The following is a 19580-nucleotide window of genomic DNA, read 5'->3' as shown; positions in this document are numbered from 1 at the left end:
CTTTTGTAATTCGAAGCTTGGTAAGGCGGTGCCAATCATTTACCAATTACAACTGTGTAATAATTTCTTTTGCAAATTTTTGCAAGATATCATTTTGACCAATTTATTAAAAATTACTTTTTTTCACGAGAAAGAACGTCCAACATAAGTTTACAGATTATCATTATCATTTATTTGACCAATCAATAAGATTATACATAGAAATTTCATAATACATGCAAACAGTGTTAGGAAAGCTGCTGGTCAGGGGTGACAAAAGCAATTACTCGAACGCATGTCAACCCCCCCCCCCCCCCCCCCAGGCTGTATCCTGGATATCACTTCGCGCAGCGATGTTTTGATAGACATTTGACATTAAAATTATACTATTAAAGGCAGTTTGCAACTTTTTAATCGCGAAGAACTCATTAAAATTAATGGCCAAATGGGAGATATTATAAAACAAGCCTCATGCTAGTTCCTAGACGGAAAATGGAGTCTAAAGGATATGGACATAGAGCGGGGCGGGATCGATCGGTGAAGGGGTTGGGTATGTAGGGAGGGGTAAGCGAGAGAGAGAGAGAGAGAGAGAGAGAGAGAGAGAGAGAGATAAAGAGAGAGAAAGGAAAAGAGGAGGGGTATAAGAACACAGAAACATAAGTTCATTCCGTCCGCACCCATGCCCCTTCGGCCCAAAAAGTATTATGTCCCGTCTAAATGCCACAATTTCAGAAAAGTCAGATGTGGATTTCACTTCAAATAAATCTTGCAGAATCGTGTTAAAATAGTGTCAAATGCTAAACGTTCTGATTTGGCACATTTATTTTTCTAAAATCATTGATACAACACCCATTTGTTGATTTGCAACGCTGCTCTTTCCATGTCATGTTATTTATTCTTTTCATGATAAACACAATACACATTCTAAAACAAGTCAAAATACACCAATTATTGTCGATGATATAAATTATAAAGAAGTTTTTAGTAAACGAAAAATCCTCTCAGGGATGTGTACAGCACACTTAAATATATGTTCGCTGTTGAAAAATATTAATGAAATACGTCTTATTTTAATTGAGTCTAAGATCGATGTTATTACTTTATGAGAAACTCGCCTGGATGCGTCCGTGTCAGACGAGGAAATTTCAGTAGAAGGTTACAGAGCAGTTAGAAGAGATAGAAACAGAAACGGCGGAGGAGTGATTATCTATGTCCGTGATTCTATTGATTATGTTACTTTATCAGAATGCCATGAGCAGGAATTGGAACTCTCCTGTATTCAATTAAAATTAAATAAACAAAAACCTGTTATTTTATTGTGCTGGTACAGACCACCCGATTCTAACATCGGAGTGTTTGATAAGTTGGAGACTGTTTTGCAGACCGTTGAAGCCAAATTATGTGACTATATACTAATTGGTGACTTAAATTGTGATCTCTTACAAAGAAACCCATCAAATAATACAAAACGATTACAGAGACTTGCAGACGACTATAGTTTAACACAATGTGTAACTACCGCCACGAGGGTTACAAGTTCGTCTGAGACACTAATAGACCATGTTTTTTCATCAAATGCTGAAAATGTAAAAGAATGTTCTGTCGTATCTGTCGGTTTAAGTGATCACGATATGGTTATATTTTCATGGGGAAAGAGTAAACCAACTTCAAGTGGAAACCATTGCTATATTTCTTCTCGCAATATAAAGAAAATTGACCTTGAATCCTTTGCTCAAGACTTACGTAACATATCTTTGAACGATGTACTATGTAAACATTCAACTGAGGAAGCATACGAAATATGGGTTAAAAAGTTCAGAGTTATATTGGATATGCATGCCCCTGTTAAAAGGAAGCGGGTTAGGCACAAGAAGTCACCTTGGATGGCAAGTGAAATACTGACATTAATTCGAGATAGAAATAAAGCCAAACAGAAGGCAAAACGGTCTAAAGTAGACGCTGATTGGTCAAGTTATAAGCAATTACGTAATAAAGTTACTTCTTTTGTGAGAAAGGCTAAGCGAAAATACATTATGGACAGTATTATTGAGAACGTCGGGAATTCCGCAATGATGTGGAAAGTTCTGAGAGAATTGATACCAAGTAGTAAAAAAGTTACAACAATACAGAAAATTAATCTTTGTGGGGTAGAATACATTGGAAACAGCTCCATTGCTAATATAATGAATGAGTATTTTTCCTCACTGGCAACAAACCGTAAAAAAAACGTTAAATTTAAAGATAATCCAGGACAGTTTATTTGTAAAGTAAACACTTCCTTCAATTTTGTTCCAGTTACCAGTGAAGATGTTAAAAAATGTATTAAAGAAACTCCTCGTAATAAGGCTACTGGTCTTGATACTATACCATCGAGTATTTTGAAGGATTCGTCGCTTACTATTGTTGAATCTCTGGCTCATATAATTAACTTATCCTTACGTGAAGGCATTGTACCAAATGAATGGAAGTGCGCCAGAATAACACCTCTTTTTAAAGGAGGCGATTGCACCAACCCGTCGAATTATAGACCTATATCTGTGTTGCCAGTACTTTCTAAAATTTTGGAAAAGCTTGTTTTTCGGCAAACTTATAAATATTTGAATGATAACGAGATATAGGTACAAAATCAGTTTGGTTTTCGACCACGCTTTTCAACAGAGTTAGCTTTATTGAATCTAACAGAAAATGTGAATACAGCGATAGATACAGGTCATGTCATTGGATTGGTAACGTTGGATCTTGAAAAAGCTTTTGACATGGTGTCACATGATATTCTTTTACAAAAAATGAAGATATATGGTTTCAGCAATGAATCTTTACGTTGGTTTCGAGATTATTTTTCTTTGAGAAAACACATTACTATTATTAACGGTAACGGGTCAAAAGCAAACCAAGTAATTTGTGGCGTCCCATAGGGAAGTATATTGGGGCCACTGTTATTCATATTATACATGAATGATTTACCGCTTGTTGTCAAGCATTGCACTGTATCAATGTTTGCTGACGACACATGTTTATACTACGCATCTAGAGATCCAAATAGTCTTCAGTGTATAATCAATGAATATTTAGGTGTTATTCATGATTGGTTATTGCATAATCAACTTATGCTAAATGCAATGAAATTTAAGTTTATGGTCATAGGAACAAAATGTAAACGTAAAGATTTTGAGAACATTAATGTCTGTATTGACAATTGTCCCCTAGAGAGAGTCGATCAATGTAAATATCTCGGTGTTATACTTGATACAGATTTTTCATGGACACCACAAATTGAAAGGGCGAAATCAACAATACTACGGAACTTTTTTGTCTTACGAAGAGCTAGACCATTTATTGATCAACGGACTGCTCTGCTATTATATAATACGATGATCCGATCTCGTTTTGATTATTGTAGTACGATTTGGATGAAACCCGAATCTGGGCACCTAAAGAAGCTTCAGATATTACAAAACAGAGCATTTGTGATAAGGAGCTTGTGACTTTAATAAATTGTATTTCTCCTCCAATTTCTGATTGTTATTAAGAGTTATTTACACATTTGTATTTTTGTTATTAAGAATTTATTTATTTATTTATTTATTTATTTAGACATTTGTATTCTTGTTGTTATTTCCACATGTGTATTCTTGTTATTTTAATTTGTATTATGAATTATATTTGTTTTGTTTATGTATATTGTGTGAATGTTTTTAACGGACTTGCTGAAAAACAGCCTTGTGGCTGATAGCAGGTGTTTTTAATCGTGGATAAATAAATAAAACAAACAAACATTAAAAACCATCACTTCCCGACTCATCACTCATTTCCCCTTTCTGTCTGTCTGTCTCTCTATCTGTCTCTCTATCTCTTACTCTTGCCCGCTCTCTCTCTCTCTCTCTCTCTCTCTCTCTCTCTCTCATTCTTTCTTTCCCTCTTCGTTTCCCTTTCGTACATGTATTTTAAGCCCATTCGTTTTCCTATAACCCAGGCTTTGTCTGTCCGTCTCAAACATTAAATCCTTCCCATTCATTTCCATCCTAAGTTATGGCAAATTTCGATCTCTTTTGAAACAGGGATATGTTCCACGATTACCCCTCCCCCTTCCTCCTCTGCGTCAAAATTTAAAGCAGAAATTAGAGCTTGAAAAAAACTTAAATAACTATAAAGGATGCAGGCGTGGAACGACCAGCACTGCGCCTTTATTTACTCGATCGACGGACTTGGGCAAAACTAGAACTATCGTCAGAAGATAGTCTTGCGCTATCACGGGAAGAGAGGACAAATCTTCTTTTACTTAAAAAAAATGTTTTTTTTCAAAAGGATGGTTGAATGAAAGAAAACACTTTGTTTAGATACAATAATTAAAACAGAGAAAAAACATTCTAATTTTAATAAAGCCAAGTAATTTCTTTAGACAGTTTCTTTCTTTCTTTCTTCCACGAGGCCTCCACCCGACCCCCGTCTTGGAATAACTGAGACTCTGCACATAGAATTCTTTATTTGACTCGGAGTAATCCTTTAAATCCAAATTGATTTTTTTTTTTTTTAAACCTTTCCAGGGAATGTAATCGAAACTCATAAAAAGGGCAATGCAATGTCAAGTCAGCGAAAAAAGGGTAAAGGAATAGCAGGGAATAGGACTCATTATCTTTGCATTTTTAATAATTATAATAATAATATTCAGCTTTTATAATTATAGCCCTTAATACAAATGTCTCTAAGCGCTTTACAAATATACTATTACCCCGGTCAATTGTGAAAATCAGTCAAACATATCCACAAACTAATCCCTGACCTTTCTTTATCTTTACGGGGTGATTTGTAATGAAGTTGAAATCGATAGCCTGGCTCGGGAGGGAATGTTAAGGTCCGGAGAACAAGGCCGATGCCAGTGCTCCAGACAGACGGTTGCACAGTTTCGCAACCACGCCCTGCGCACGGCACAAAAACACCTCACAAAGTATACGACAAATACCCTATTCAAGAGGCCGGTACTCAACTGGATGGAGAAGAAGAAAAAGAAAAAAAAGAAGAAGAACACAAAACGTTGAGATTTAATAATCCGATCAACCACGCGGTAGTATGAGAACACGCCCACAAGTATGATTGAATTGACATTGAATTACATAAGCATTATTGAAGTAAATTTAAAGGGTTTGGGTAACATTGTCTCAGATTCTGAAACAAAATCCTGGATTTAGCTCATGCTAAGATGATAATTATAAACCTTAAGGTCAGACAGGAATCCCATTACTTTTACGATCCGATCGCCTGTCTGATTTATCAAAATATTTATGATTGGAAATCGAAATCAATTTTTTTCGTTTTCCTAAAGTTTTTTTTTATAACACTACAGTCTATTGAGGTAAACGAGTATGGTAAAATCGGCACTTAAAGATTTTTTTACTTTTTGAGGCACTTCTTGATCATATTGAAGCGCAATTTTTGTTAGGGCTTCAATATTACACCATATCACAGAGACTGATATCACGTAGGGCCGTGCATCTCAGATTTAACATTGTTAAACGCTGCCTTTAAAAGTCATTATTTGGCCCAAATTTTACTCCCTTTTTGTTTATTTCATTTTTTTCTTTCTAAAATCAAATAACATTCAAGGACACATAGACAAATATTATTAATATAAAGCAATTTCACCTTGTTTTTAAATCTCTGTAGTGCATGTACACATGAAACTGAAACCATTAAAACATATGTGTTGAAGTTGACCCAGTATCGATTCTGTGTAAAGTAAACAAAACAAAAAAAATATGATAATACAATATCAAATAATATAGAACACCCCCTCCTTATTACGAGAAATCCGGACGAGAATTAACTTAGAATCAATTCTATTTGCTCCCAAAAAGGTGATATAGCGATGAGGGTATTAAGGGTTAATCTTATTGATGAATGATGATATTGGTCACGCATTGGTCTCTTGCACTGGAGGGGCGTTCTTTTTACGAAAGTTCATATTTATATTTAGATACATTTGAGAAAAAAACATACAAAGGGATGCGTAAGAGATAGAAAGAGGAGATGGGGCAGGGGCAGTGGGAGGGGTGATAGGAGAGAGAGAGAGAGAGAGAGAGAGGAGAGAGAGAGAGAGAGAGAGAGACTGGGCATGGGCAGAGGAAGGGAGATGAGAGGGAGAGAGAGAGAGAGAGAAAGAGAGAGAGAGTTGCATCGCTACACTGAATCATAAATATCCTGCTTTCAAAGAGACGTTTCCATTTTGTCACAAGCATGGTTGAATACGTTGTAGCCTACGCCAACTTCTAGCTCAGAATCATCTCTGACATTATTGATCACGGTTATAGCGCCAGCATGCGACATCAATATGCATAGACTCTATGGGCGCTCTTTGGTTGTGAAAAGTATGCTTAGAATACTTTTTCACGTGAGATTTCAAAACCCCACAACATGCCTAATACTAATTGAACCCTGACTTATATAATTTAAGCTTCTGCGGGCCCATATCATACCTATAATATTGGCCGCAATGAGACCAATCTACACACAATTTTCCTGCACCATAACTCGTGAAAAATGACGAAAAAACGAGTTAAATGTTACATTTAAACTATTCTTTTCATTTCATTTTTAGTTTGTATGCTCAATATGCACATTTACTTTTCATAATGATAATCAAATGAAGACTAATATCAAAAATAACATGCAAACCTTTAAATAAGATGGAAGGTAATTGAAATTTGATTCAATTCAAAGTAACAATTATTTTCTTCCATTATTTTGTATTAACAAAATACTCCAAGTGTATTCTATAGTATTTATTTAAGGTGTATCTTAATTAATATTCAGATAGAATTTTAGAATTTCCTAAAACTTAATACACTAATGAAAGGAGAGGGGTTATGTGCCAATGCTGTCTCCGCCAATGTGCAAATCAGACATTAATTGTTTTCTTGGAACGTGAGTTTGAGACGGCGATTTTATCCCTCATATTCAAGTCGACTTGTTCATAACTTATTAACACACTTTAACTGGAGAAGATAGACGACATGGAAGGTCCGATCTAAATCTTTCTCAATATAGTTTAATACTCACCACATTCGACGAATATTAGAACTGGTCAAAACATCATGAAGCCGAAAATCAGGGTACATAGTGATAAAGCCCTCTATAGTCTAGAGTCGAAGAGTCACCACCATGTCTTGTGTGAGTTGAATCTCCCTGAAAAATACAAAAGATACGACACAGGTTAGGCCTATAATTAGGAAATAAAAATATTTATGCAAAATGTATTGAACGATTGTATGAATTGTGGACTATACACTTAAATTATAAAAATCTATTACTTCATACATCAACGGTCTGTCGAAATAATACCCGTAACCGACTAGTCGTCATTTGCTTGACGTAAGATTGCGTCAGGATCTTACTGACACGCCATTAACACAATGATGTAAGAGTTACATCGTATACCGAAAATGAACGCAATTTAACATGCGCTTTAAATTATTATCAACACTTATACCATAAATACACAAACTTCGTTTTGAAAGAGTCGCTATAGTGTCCATTTCAAGACCTTTAAACATAACGATGTCTTTGTATATACTATTTCTTCTTGCATTGTAATTTGATTTATATTTACTTGATATTACTTTACTAACTATCATAACTATAATCATGCATTCCCACAGGCAATGCAGAAAACGATATAACATCCCTTTTAATAATATCTATAATGTTCTCTCGGTATCTGTGTTAACTTATTATGGGCGTTCCCAACTCAAGCTATGCTTTCCGGGTTTTCGCCTCCTTCCGTATCTGAATTATTTACTGTATACTCTATGTTGAAATAATTGTTACATATATCATGTATATATACACTGTGTTTCAAATTGTACTGTTGAGAAGGAAATAAATGTTAATAAATACAAATACAAATGACAATATTGAAGGTACTATTTCACGTTTAAATACAGATGTTGAAAATCAGTCCAAAATGTGTTAGACGCAATATTAGATGGATGGTAGCAATAACATGGAACTAATTTGAAAATAGTTAATCATAATAAGTGATAGAACATTTAAATGATTCTGAACTCAAGGATATTAATACCTCGACATAAGTATTAATATTTGTTATTTCTTTTACTACTCTGATTATTTTCGCTTTACAATGACTTAAAAGAGGATATGTCTGACTTTCATCTGTTTCCGTTAAACTCACGTCAACCGAACTCCAACTCATTTCAATCAACAGAAGATTATTGTTATAAATGAGCCGCGAATGTTACAAATTGGTCGCACATTTCTAACCGGTCTTCACTTAAATACGAAACACTATCCTTCTTTGCTCAATCTGGTTATCATTCTTTTATACGAAATCGGAAGTTGATTTGATGACAAGAGTTCGCGTGAACTTTTATACACAGATGTCTTCTGCAAACGCGTTTCTTGAAAAGCTCTCCAAAGAAACTAAAATCAATATCTATTTCTCTGAAAATTCTTTTCTACTATATAGGCCTCAATGACAGAATTTCTGTCAGCCTCAAAGATGATATCAACCATATTTGAGAAATCTGAAATGAGTGACTTTAGAAACAAACCAGGCAATGATAAACTAGAATTTCAAGAAAATCTCCTAATTTAATATGAAATTAAGATTTTACATGCAATGTCTACAGCTTGAATACTTATATAAACCATATTTGCGTTCGTATATCAGTATGAGGTGGACTGCACATTCTGTGTGTTTGAGGTGTTTTGATACATGGAATAAAATAAACATGAATAATATGTGTAACAAATGAAGTTAATCCGATCCTATATTTCATAATGTGATATTTAATCCCAAACTAGACGAATTAACTATCAACCAAAATATCAGGGTAACATTTTCAAACGTACTTTGGAAGCGCACAGCGGCATTTTATCACGTGATACGCGAAACACAGGAAGGAATATTATAATTCTATTTCTTTCTTTATTTTAAGATTTTAAGTCTGCTACTTTTTGTATGTATTTCTAGAAGAACTTGCGACATGACTGATATATTAATGGAGACACGATTAAGATATCGTCATAGTCTATTTTCAAATGAAACATTGTTTGAGGCTCTATTGACTTTGAGTCTATCACAGGACGAAGTTCAGCGTTTTGACCAGTCTTAAAGGAAAGACGTTCACATACAAACTAGACACTGTTCGATGCATATCAAACCTTTCACATTGGTGCGTTCATATTGGCATACATTTCAAGAAATTTTGTTCCTAGATGGTTTTTCGCAAAAATTGTGTCGGTGTGGTTAACCTAGTGTAACACTATTCTGTACACGTATAACGGATATGTTTGTATGCATTATGACTACATAATTATGGTCTAATTTAAGGTTCATAATATATTTTAAATTAATAATTAGCTCTTTTGTACGATGATATAATACTTCTAAACAAAATGGATATGCATCATTAAATTTGAAAGTACCTCCTACGAACTATTTTCATGGATGGATTGTAAATACATGTACTTAAACAAGAACAGTAAATTACCCCTCCCCTTCCGGCCTTCCCGGCTGCTATCGACTCAAGCATTCTTGCTTATGATAGTTGGTCTCTGTATTTATCTTGACCATTTTACTTACCTCCATACGTCAAGCTTTCACTTATATATATATATATATATATATATATATATATATATTTATGTATTTTTATGTGTTTGTATTTAAGTTGTATCTTTATGTAAATCAATTATATTATATACTATTATTGTTATTTGAATGTTTTATATTTGATTTATCAATAAATGCAGAAACATTTGCTTTACAAAGAAATATGGCTTGTTCGTGTGTTGGGTTGGGCAAGAAAGAGGCATCACTAGTAATTTGGATTCTATACGAATTGGTTCTGTTCGAAAAGGCCACACAGTGTCAATCTCTCTCCCTCTTCCGCTCTCTCTAAAGGATATTATTCTGATGTATACACTTGCTTATCCTATATTGAAGTACTGAATTTATGAATGAATAAAACTGCTAAAATAATGTAGAACCTACAAAACATGAAACGAGGGGGTGGCTCATAGGGGTGATGTCACGTAGCGTTTTTGTAATGAAATACGCATTGTTACGTCATAAGTTTCTCTCAACATTAATATTCTCTGCATCTCGTATCTATATACGGCGTAAATCCCTATACATGAGAACAACACGCACACAAGCTTGTACGTATAATGTATATAACGCACGCACGAAACAAAACCACAAACAACGCCACGGATAACTTTTTATCAATATCATATCTGGTGACGTCACAAATCTCACTCTGCATGCGAGTTCCATTGGGTATTCATGTACATGAAGATCGAGGTAATCAAAGCTCAATTTGCCTTCATTTATGAAAACGGCGCCCGAAAATTGGCCTACCGGAAAACCGTATAGAAACATCTTCTATTTCCTCCCGTTTGCAGATAGTTTGTTTCTACCCCTCTTTTTCTTTTACTTATTCCACTTTTCCTCTCCATATCCCTTTCAGATTCCAATCAATCTAGCCGTTCTGATTGTTTTCTGATTTTAGGAAGCAAATCGGAAAGGTAAATTGGTCGTATTCAGATGTCATTGGGCTTCTCCTATCTCATGTTATGTAGATACGTGTATCTTTCATCTTCAAATCTTCTTCATCTGGATTGTTTTATTTTCGAAATGCTTGGGTTGCCAATCGTAAGGTCGGCAAATTTGTAAGAAAATTCCTTTTGAAGGTTGTACGTCTATATTCAAAAGTCTATGTATATGCTAAAGAGTAAAAGCATTTTTGATGTTGTTGTGAATTTCTCCCCCTCAATATTTCGTCTTTTAATAACACATGTACCTCAAACATTTTTTTATATAATGAAAACTTTTATTTTGTTAAATATTTAAGGGCTAATATATTAATTAAAAATCAACACACTGTAGATGAAAAAGGCTTTCGACCGAATTAGTTAAAACCAGTACACATAACTGTAAATTTACTACGAATGCAAAATGAGGAAATATTCCAGTGGCCGCTGGTAAAAAATGTAATAAAGGTAATAAAGGTGGAAAGAAGATTGGTAGATAGATAGATAGATAGATAGATAGAAGATGATGAGATAGTGAAGCACGTGGCTTGCATGCCTATATAGACATCTTCATAGTACACCATTTCTCTGGCATGTTCTCTCTCTGTGTGCATGTCAGAGAGTTTGCATGCTAAACCACCTGTGAGTGGAGTAAACATCATTGCCGCCTTGTCTCCAAACCTCTTGAGACCAGCTCATTTCCATAGATGCCGGCATAATGCTTGGATACCACCGGGATCGATCTGGAGGAAGATACCCTCATCCGCATCTTCCTCATCCCTAATCCCTCAGCATCGCTTCACATCATTTGCTTCTTTTCTCCGAATTGAATGTCGTTTTTTTTTTCTCTTCTCGGTGGATGGACTTTATTTTGTTCTCTCATATTCGGTAACAGATACACATACTTACCACGATCACAAAGACTTTCGAAAAATCAACCGAAGGCGATATTGAAAGTATTGAACAATCATGAAAAAGACATGTTATGCTACGGTCACAAAGGTTCGTACGAACGATAATTTCGTACGAATCTCCCTACTTTTCCATTGTCTTCCCGAATTTCCATTGTCTGAAAATCGTTCGTACGGCGTTCGTAGCAGTTCGTAATGGCATTTGTGACCGAGGCATTACGAAGTCTGAACATAATTTCTAGAAGCAATACAATGGGAGTAGTGAAGATTTTCTTAGGTGGATTTAATTTGAAATGGTTATGACCGTGTCGCTTTCAGATAATTTATTGATAGTTTTTAGTCTCTCTCTATATACGAACCGGGAACTCATACCCAGTAATAGGTAATAAGACGGTGTTAACTGCATTCAAGGAACTTCCTCCTACCAATTACATATTTGCTTCACCTGTGTCTAGAGTGGCAAATATAGACCGGTGCTGTCAACTGATATGTAGATTAACATCGTATCGACGGACATAGATTATAATTGTGGCTGGGACCAAAGACTTTTCCGTCAGGTATTCTTACCCATTGAGAATGACATCTATCAGATAATATTTTTTCCAATCTCCTTTCAATAGTTTTTATCCTAATTTTTTCTCATACTAGAAATATCCTCAGTAAACAGATTCGTATTCTGATTCTTTATTGTTATTTGTCCCATTGATTCCCATTTCCAAAGTTTCAAAGTTATTACTGGTGCCGGTAACTCCTTGGTAATACTTGCTTCATTACCTTGCCCTTTCTTGTCCTCCTATCTTGTATTATCGTCCACTTATAATTTGAATGTCTTTGATTATTCTCATATATTCTTCCCAGTTCTCACTCATTGTTCTAATTTCAGACACGAGTCTCTTTTTTCCTTCTATTTATTTGTTATTATATACCTCCACTGTCTTCTTCCCTTTCTCACTCTCAATTAAATTTTGCCATTACATTATACAATTAGATTACGTTTTAATTCAGCATATTTTAGTATGCTACACGTCTTAGTGCTTATCTCACCACATATTTTTTTCTTCTTTTTTTGGTGCGATGAATCGACCTACTAGAGCTTGTTTCATGCCACATGGGAGCCTCTTAATGGCTTCCATTTTCTCTCCCTCTCTCTCTCTTTCTTTTTCCTTTTCTTCCCCTTTTCCCTTCCTCTGTCCCAGATTTTGCTTCTCCTTCGCTCGCTCCCTCTCACTCTCTCATTCCCTCTCTCACTCTCTCTCCACTTTTTCTTTCTCTCTCATTCTCTTTCTTTACCTTTTCTCTCTCTTTCTATCCCCATCTATCTCTAGTGACTGTCGTGATTTTTTTCTCATGCCTCTCATAATGTTACCCCGCCGACCTTTTTTCTCCTTTGCAAGATCTAAATTTCCTAGATATATTTCCTGTTCAATTCGTGTAATGTATACATACCTTCATTCCGGTAAGAAGTATGATACATTCTGTTAGAGCATCACATTTATTTAGAAATTATATTAAACTTAATTCCAAAACAAATGTTAAATCATTTTCACTTTACAACACACGAAATTCAATATGATACAAATTCCAACTTCTCAGTTCCTAACAATCAAAAGTGATATTTTTTACCACCTAGATATTGATTCACAACATCGTAGTATAATAGGCTATTTTCGTAACTTAGCCAAATTTAATGCATATGCTTTTGTGAAGTGCCTCGATATCAATTGTTTCATTCACCTGTTAAGAATAACTACATCACGATAGTCAGTATGCGAATTACATAGTATTTGGTGCTAGGTAGGACAACATTATGCATGTCATAGCCTACAACACGGCGTTGCATTTTGTATTCTGATTATTAAAATACAATTATTCTTAACAGGTGAATGAAATATTTGTATTGAGGCAATTCAAATAGACGTATGCATTGAATCCGATGACATTACGAAGATGGGCGGCATATTTTAATGTTTACACAACCATGACGAAATCGGTTGCACCACTTGATAAACATGTCATAAGCTACCAGTGATACACATTGTTTGCCTAAGCCACCATAGCTCAGTGGCAGAGCACTGGTCTTGTAAACCAGGGGTCGTGCGTTCAAATCTCACTGGTGGCTTAAATTGCTAGGCCTTATTTTTTGAAAAGCATTTTTTCATACCATCGACTTATATTTGGGGATTTACAAAACGATACAACAGAAAGGTTTTTACCTACCTTTGCTCGTTTATTCATGACCATTTTTGGTAGGCTTGCATTACCTATTTTCACTTTTATGACAAAAATTTGCGTAATTTTTCTTTTCTTTTACGAATAGCTTAAGAATTTGGTTAGAAATAGCACCTACCAGTGATGCCCATTGTTTGCCTAAGCCACCATAGCTCAGTGGCAGAGCACTGGTCTTGTAAACCAGGGGTCGTGCGTTCAAATCTCACTGGTGGCTTAAATTGCTAGGCCTTATTTTTTGAAAAGCGTTTTTTCATACCATCGACTTATATTTGGGGATTTACAAAACGATACAACAGAAAGGTTTTTACCTACCTTTGCTCGTTTATTCATGACCATTTTTGGTAGGCTTTCATTACTTATTTTCACTTTTATGACAAAAATTTGCGTAATTTTTCTTTTCTTTTACGAATAGCTTAAGAATTTGGTTAGATATAGCACCTACCAGTGAAACCCATTGTTTGCCTAAGCCACCATAGCTCAGTGGCAGAGCACTGGTCTTGTAAACCAGGGGTCGTGCGTTCAAATCTCACTGGTGGCTTAAATTGCTAGGCCTTATTTTTTGAAAAGCGTTTTTTCATACCATCGACTTATATTTGGGGATTTACAAAACGATACAACAGAAAGGTTTTTACCTACCTTTGCTCGTTTATTCATGACCATTTTTGGTAGGCTTGCATTACCTATTTTCACTTTTATGACAAAAATTTGCGTAATTTTTCTTTTCTTTTACGAATAGCTTAAGAATTTGGTTAGAAATAGCACCTACCAGTGATACCCATTGTTTGCCTAAGCCACCATAGCTCAGTGGCAGAGCACTGGTCTTGTAAACCAGGGGTCGTGCGTTCAAATCTCACTGGTGGCTTAAATTGCTAGGCCTTATTTTTTGAAAAGCGTTTTTTCATACCATCGACTTATATTTGGGGATTTACAAAACGATACAACAGAAAGGTTTTTACCTACCTTTGCTCGTTTATTCATGACCATTTTTGGTAGGCTTGCATTACCTATTTTCACTTTTATGACAAAAATTTGCGTAATTTTTCTTTTCTTTTACGAATAGCTTAAGAATTTGGTTAGAAATAGCACCTACCAGTGATGCCCATTGTTTGCCTAAGCCACCATAGCTCAGTGGCAGAGCACTGGTCTTGTAAACCAGGGGTCGTGCGTTCAAATCTCACTGGTGGCTTAAATTGCTAGGCCTTATTTTTTGAAAAGCGTTTTTTCATACCATCGACTTATATTTGGGGATTTACAAAACGATACAACAGAAAGGTTTTTACCAACCTTTGCTCGTTTATTCATGACCATTTTTGGTAGGCTTGCATTACTTATTTTCACTTTTATGACAAAAATTTGCGTAATTTTTCTTTTCTTTTACGAATAGCTTAAGAATTTGGTTAGAAATAGCACCTACCAGTGATACCTAATGTTTGCCTAAGCCACCATAGCTCAGTGGCAGAGCACTGGTCTTGTAAACCAGGGGTCGTGCGTTCAAATCTCACTGGTGGCTTAAATTGGTAATCCTTATTTTTTGAAAAGCGTTTTTTCATACCTTCGAATTATATTTGGGGATTTATAAAATGATACAACAAAAAGGTTTTTACCTACCTTTGCTCGTTTATTCGTAACTAATTTTATAACTCAACTTTGAGTAATTTGATTTTCTTTTTCGAACAGTTTAATAATTTGGTTAGAAATAGGGCCTACCAGTGATACCCTATGTTTGCCTAAGCCACCATAGCTCAGTGGTAGAGCACTGGTCTTGTAAACCAGGGGTCGTGCGTTAAAATCTCACTGGTGGCTTAAATTGGTTACCTTTATTTTTTAATGCGTTTTTTTATACCATCGAATTATATTTGGGGATTTACAAAATGATACAACAGAAACGTTTTTTACCTACCTTTGCTCGTTTATTCATGACCATTTTTGGTAGACTTGCATTACTTATTTTTTACTTTTATGACTAAAATTTGCGTAATTCTTTTTTTTTTCGAACAGCTTAAGAATTTGGTTAGAAATAGCACCTACCAGTGATACCCAATGTTTGCCTAAGCCACCATAGCTCAGTGGTAGAGCACTGGTCTTGTAAACCAGGGGTCGTGCGTTCAAATCTCACTGGTGGCTTAAATTGGTAATCCTTATTTTTTGAAAAGCGTTTTTTCATACCATCGAATTATATTTGGGGATTTATAAAATGATCCAACAAAAAGGTTTTTACCTACCTTTGCTCGTTTATTCGTAACTAATTTTATAACTCAACTTTGAGTAATTTGTTTTTCTTACTTCTTTACTTATTTTTACTTTTATAACTCAAATTTGATTAATTTGTTTTGGTTTTTTCGAACAGTTTAATAATTTGGTTAGAAATAGTACCTACCAGTGATACCCAATGTTTGCCTAAGCCACCATAGCTCAGTGGTAGAGCACTGGTCTTGTAAACCAGGGGTCGTGCGTTCAAATCTCACTGGTGGCTTAAATTGGCAATCCTTATTTTTTTTAAAGCGTTTTTTCATACCATCGAATTATATTTGGGGATTTATAAAACGATACAACAGAAAGGTTTTTATCTACCTTTGCTCGTTTATTCATGACCATTACTACTTTTACTTTTATAACTCAAATTTGAGTATTTTGTCTTGTCTTTTTCGAACAGGTTAAGAATTTGGTTAGAAATAGCACTTACCAGTAATACTCAATGTTTGCCTAAGCCACCATAGCTCAGTGGCAGAGCACTGGTCTTGTAAACCAGGGGTCGTGCGTTCAAATCTCACTGGTGGCTTAAATTGGTAACCCTTATTTTTTGAAAAGCGTTTTTTATACATGTACCATCGAATTATATTTGGGGATTTACAAAATGATACAACAGAAAGGGTTTTTTATCTACCTTTGCTCGTTTATTCAAAACCATTTTGGGTAGACTTGCATTATTATTTTTACTTTTATGACTAACATTTGAGTAATTTTTCTACGGAATAACTTCCTTACTCGATTTCTGTTAACATGTACCCTTAATAGAGTACCGAAGTGCTAACGTAATATCCGCTCGTTGTCTAGGTTACTGGTTCCAAACAACAGAGCCTGCACTTGAGGTTCACTGCGAAGCTATTTAAGCAATGGGCTGGAGCAGGGCGAATTCAGTGTTTTGGGCTTGTGTGATCACGACGCCATTGTTTAGCACACATTGTATGGAACCAGCCCACCGTGACAGCTTTGGCAGTGTGACGTCACACTTCAATAATCTATAAAAACGAACACTTGTTTACATTTCGCTAAATTTCACACTTTTATTTGTTGTAGTCCCAATTATTGCTGCGCTGGAACGAGAATTTTGATAACACCAGCTGGTGATAGTGAATGTTTGTTCAAGCCACCATAGCTCAGTGGCAGAGCACTGGTCTTGTAAACCAGGGGTCGTGAGTTCAAATCTCACTGGTGGCTAAAACATGTGATACAGTTTGTATCTTCTTCTTTTTGTACACAGCAATTTATGTACCATCGAACAATATTTAGGGATTTGCATAAAGACACAATAAAACTTTTTTCCTTCTATTTCTACTCTTTTATTTAAAACCATTTTTGGAAGACTTTCAATAATTCGCCCTTTAAGTTCTTATGTTCACATTTACGACTAAAATTTGTGTACATTTTATTGTCTTTTTCTAACAGCTTAATAATATGGCCAGAATAGCACCTACCAGTGACCAATGACCAGCCAAAGCCACCATAGCTCAGTGGTAGAGCACTGGTCTTGTAAACCAGGGGTCGTGCGTTCAAATCTCACTGGTGGCTCACCTGAGAGTTTCCTATTTATACATATCTTTTTTGTGAATACTTGGGTACTTTTGTAAAAAGGACTGTGCGGAAGATTTCTATTTTATCTTCACTCTGTTTCTGTAAACATTCCCTTAATAACAAAATGAATATTTCTATAACATTTCGCTACATTATACACAAAGATGTGTTGTATTGCCTGCAGAATGTTTCGAAGATAATTCTTGTTGTACTGGAGAAAAATGTTAAGGATCAGCTAGTGATCACATGAAAGTGTCAAAGCCACCATAGCTATATTTAACCTGATTGATTTTACTCTTTTTTTTACACAGCGATTTTCATACCATCGAATTACACTTGGGTTTACCAACAAAATTAGTTTTTTTTTCTACCTTTACTTGTTTTGATGACTATTTTTGATATGCTTTCAATATTTTCGCCCTTTCCATAGCATTACTTACTTTCACATTGATGACTAAACTTTGTTTAACAGCTTAATACTTTGGTTAGAAATAGTACTGTAAGATACCAAACGATTGCCAAAGCCACCATAGCTCAGTGGTTAGAGCACTGGTCTTGTAAACCAGGGTTCGTGAGTTCGAATTTCACTGGTGGCTTAACTTAGAGATTCATATTTCTACACAGCTTTTATTTTGTCACAAACTTGTGAATACAGGATGATTTTTTTTTCCTTTTTTTTTAAAATTCGATTTCTGTAAACATATACCCTTAATAAAAACGAAGATTTATGTTACATTTCGCTAAATTATACACAAAGGTATGTTGTATTGACTGCAAAATGTTTCGAAGGCAATTCTTGTTGCACTGGAAATTATGTTAAGCATCAGCTAGTGGTCGCATAGATCCGTGAAAGCCACCATAGCTCAGGGGTAGAGCACTGGTCTTGTAAACCAGGGGTCGTGAGTTCAAATCTCACTGGTGGCTAACATAATGTAAACTGATTGTTTTTACTCTTTTTTTTACACAGCGATTTTCATACCTTCGAGTTAAACATGCGGTTCGGCAAAATCAGGAAGTTATTTCTACCTCTACTCGTTTATTCGTGATCATTTTTTGGTAGACTTTCAACATTTTCGCCCTTTTCGTTGCATTTCTTATTTTCACGAATTTATAAGACTAAAATTTGCGAAAATCATCTTCAATGCAGGATGATTTTCCTTTTAGTATTTACTCGATTTCTGTAAACATTCCCTTTGTGAAAATGAACCCTTTTGTTACATTTTGCTATATTTTACACTAAAATGTGTTATAGTCCGTGCACTTTGGCTTGCAGACAATTATTGCTGCACTGGAAAGTAAATTTGCATACCATCAGCTGGTGATTGTTATTTCTGTCGAAGCCACCATAGCTCAGTGGCAGAGCACTGGTCTTGTAAACCAGGGGTCGTGAGTTCAAATCTCACTGGTGGCTCAAGATTCCCCAAGTATTTTTTTCCATCACATATCCTTGGAATAAGTTTTGTTTGCGAATAATTTTTCGATTGATATATGCGAACATTTTGGATGACGTGCAGAACCATCTTTACTTTTTACGAGTTCAGAAACATAACACATTGAGGGGGTTGGACCCGAACAATTGCGCGATTGAGTAAAGAACTACAAGGAAAGTCCAAATAAAAAAAATCAAATGTAAGGATACGAGCAAAGCCGTCCACGCTTTATATGGCAGGTAATGTCCAGGATTTGACCCTTTTTTACACCAAAAATCAAATAATTTACTACTTTACAGGACACACACTTAATGGAACCAAACAACAATATCAAGCATTCGTCAAAACTTAACGGTAGAGCAGAGTTGAGGAGAATGAAAGGACGAAATGAATGAAATCCATGCTACGTCATAACTCCGTCAAATCTTGCTGGGTGCCGATACGAGTCGATGAGTGATCCCTTGAGAGTAGCTCATTGACAGTGTTAAGGACAAGCTTTCTAGTATCGCTCTCAAGAATCGGGACTCTTATCTGATCGAGAAATGCAGGATTAATGCTTCAGATATGAATACGGATCGTGGAGAAAAAAATCATATCTGATGAAGGTTTCAAGAGAAACTTACAACTTTATCTGAACACCGAGAAAGATTTTCGGTTGTGAAATCGCGAATTTTAGACCGCATATTAT

At 35.4% G+C, this 19580-nt stretch overlaps 1 protein-coding gene and 15 non-coding genes across 18 annotated transcripts in view; 15 read left to right on the top strand and 1 right to left on the bottom strand.

Annotated features, from left to right (window-relative positions):
- Positions 1 to 7147, bottom strand: part of LOC100888109 (nitric oxide synthase, brain) — a 73413-nt gene extending 66266 nt beyond the window's left edge. For all 3 annotated transcript variants that reach the window (XM_030991451.1, XM_030991452.1, XM_030991453.1), the window contains exon 1: positions 7033 to 7147. The gene's annotated coding sequence lies outside the window, so the exon portion shown is untranslated. The remainder of the gene's footprint in view (positions 1 to 7032) is intronic.
- A 6341-nt stretch (positions 7148 to 13488) lies between these two features.
- TRNAT-UGU lies at positions 13489 to 13560 on the top strand. Its single transcript has one exon. It is a non-coding gene; the product is annotated as a tRNA-Thr (tRNA).
- A 252-nt stretch (positions 13561 to 13812) lies between these two features.
- On the top strand, positions 13813 to 13884 carry TRNAT-UGU. The gene has a single exon. It is a non-coding gene; the product is annotated as a tRNA-Thr (tRNA).
- A 252-nt stretch (positions 13885 to 14136) lies between these two features.
- TRNAT-UGU lies at positions 14137 to 14208 on the top strand. The gene has a single exon. It is a non-coding gene; the product is annotated as a tRNA-Thr (tRNA).
- A 252-nt stretch (positions 14209 to 14460) lies between these two features.
- Positions 14461 to 14532, top strand: TRNAT-UGU. Its single transcript has one exon. It is a non-coding gene; the product is annotated as a tRNA-Thr (tRNA).
- Positions 14533 to 14784: 252 nt separating this feature from the next.
- Positions 14785 to 14856, top strand: TRNAT-UGU. Its single transcript has one exon. It is a non-coding gene; the product is annotated as a tRNA-Thr (tRNA).
- A 252-nt stretch (positions 14857 to 15108) lies between these two features.
- TRNAT-UGU lies at positions 15109 to 15180 on the top strand. The gene has a single exon. It is a non-coding gene; the product is annotated as a tRNA-Thr (tRNA).
- A 221-nt stretch (positions 15181 to 15401) lies between these two features.
- On the top strand, positions 15402 to 15473 carry TRNAT-UGU. Its single transcript has one exon. It is a non-coding gene; the product is annotated as a tRNA-Thr (tRNA).
- Positions 15474 to 15722: 249 nt separating this feature from the next.
- On the top strand, positions 15723 to 15794 carry TRNAT-UGU. Its single transcript has one exon. It is a non-coding gene; the product is annotated as a tRNA-Thr (tRNA).
- A 277-nt stretch (positions 15795 to 16071) lies between these two features.
- Positions 16072 to 16143, top strand: TRNAT-UGU. The gene has a single exon. It is a non-coding gene; the product is annotated as a tRNA-Thr (tRNA).
- Positions 16144 to 16377: 234 nt separating this feature from the next.
- TRNAT-UGU lies at positions 16378 to 16449 on the top strand. The gene has a single exon. It is a non-coding gene; the product is annotated as a tRNA-Thr (tRNA).
- A 587-nt stretch (positions 16450 to 17036) lies between these two features.
- TRNAT-UGU lies at positions 17037 to 17108 on the top strand. The gene has a single exon. It is a non-coding gene; the product is annotated as a tRNA-Thr (tRNA).
- A 279-nt stretch (positions 17109 to 17387) lies between these two features.
- Positions 17388 to 17459, top strand: TRNAT-UGU. The gene has a single exon. It is a non-coding gene; the product is annotated as a tRNA-Thr (tRNA).
- A 526-nt stretch (positions 17460 to 17985) lies between these two features.
- TRNAT-UGU lies at positions 17986 to 18058 on the top strand. Its single transcript has one exon. It is a non-coding gene; the product is annotated as a tRNA-Thr (tRNA).
- A 256-nt stretch (positions 18059 to 18314) lies between these two features.
- TRNAT-UGU lies at positions 18315 to 18386 on the top strand. Its single transcript has one exon. It is a non-coding gene; the product is annotated as a tRNA-Thr (tRNA).
- Positions 18387 to 18801: 415 nt separating this feature from the next.
- Positions 18802 to 18873, top strand: TRNAT-UGU. Its single transcript has one exon. It is a non-coding gene; the product is annotated as a tRNA-Thr (tRNA).
- Positions 18874 to 19580: the final 707 nt, after the last annotated feature.

This window comes from Strongylocentrotus purpuratus, unplaced genomic scaffold (assembly GCF_000002235.5).
Source record: "Strongylocentrotus purpuratus isolate Spur 01 unplaced genomic scaffold, Spur_5.0 spur5_scaffold_2, whole genome shotgun sequence".
NCBI classification, from domain to species: domain Eukaryota; kingdom Metazoa; phylum Echinodermata; class Echinoidea; order Camarodonta; family Strongylocentrotidae; genus Strongylocentrotus; species Strongylocentrotus purpuratus.
The sequence above is the reverse complement of the archived record's forward strand: the minus strand, read 5'-3'. Positions and strand labels throughout refer to the sequence as shown.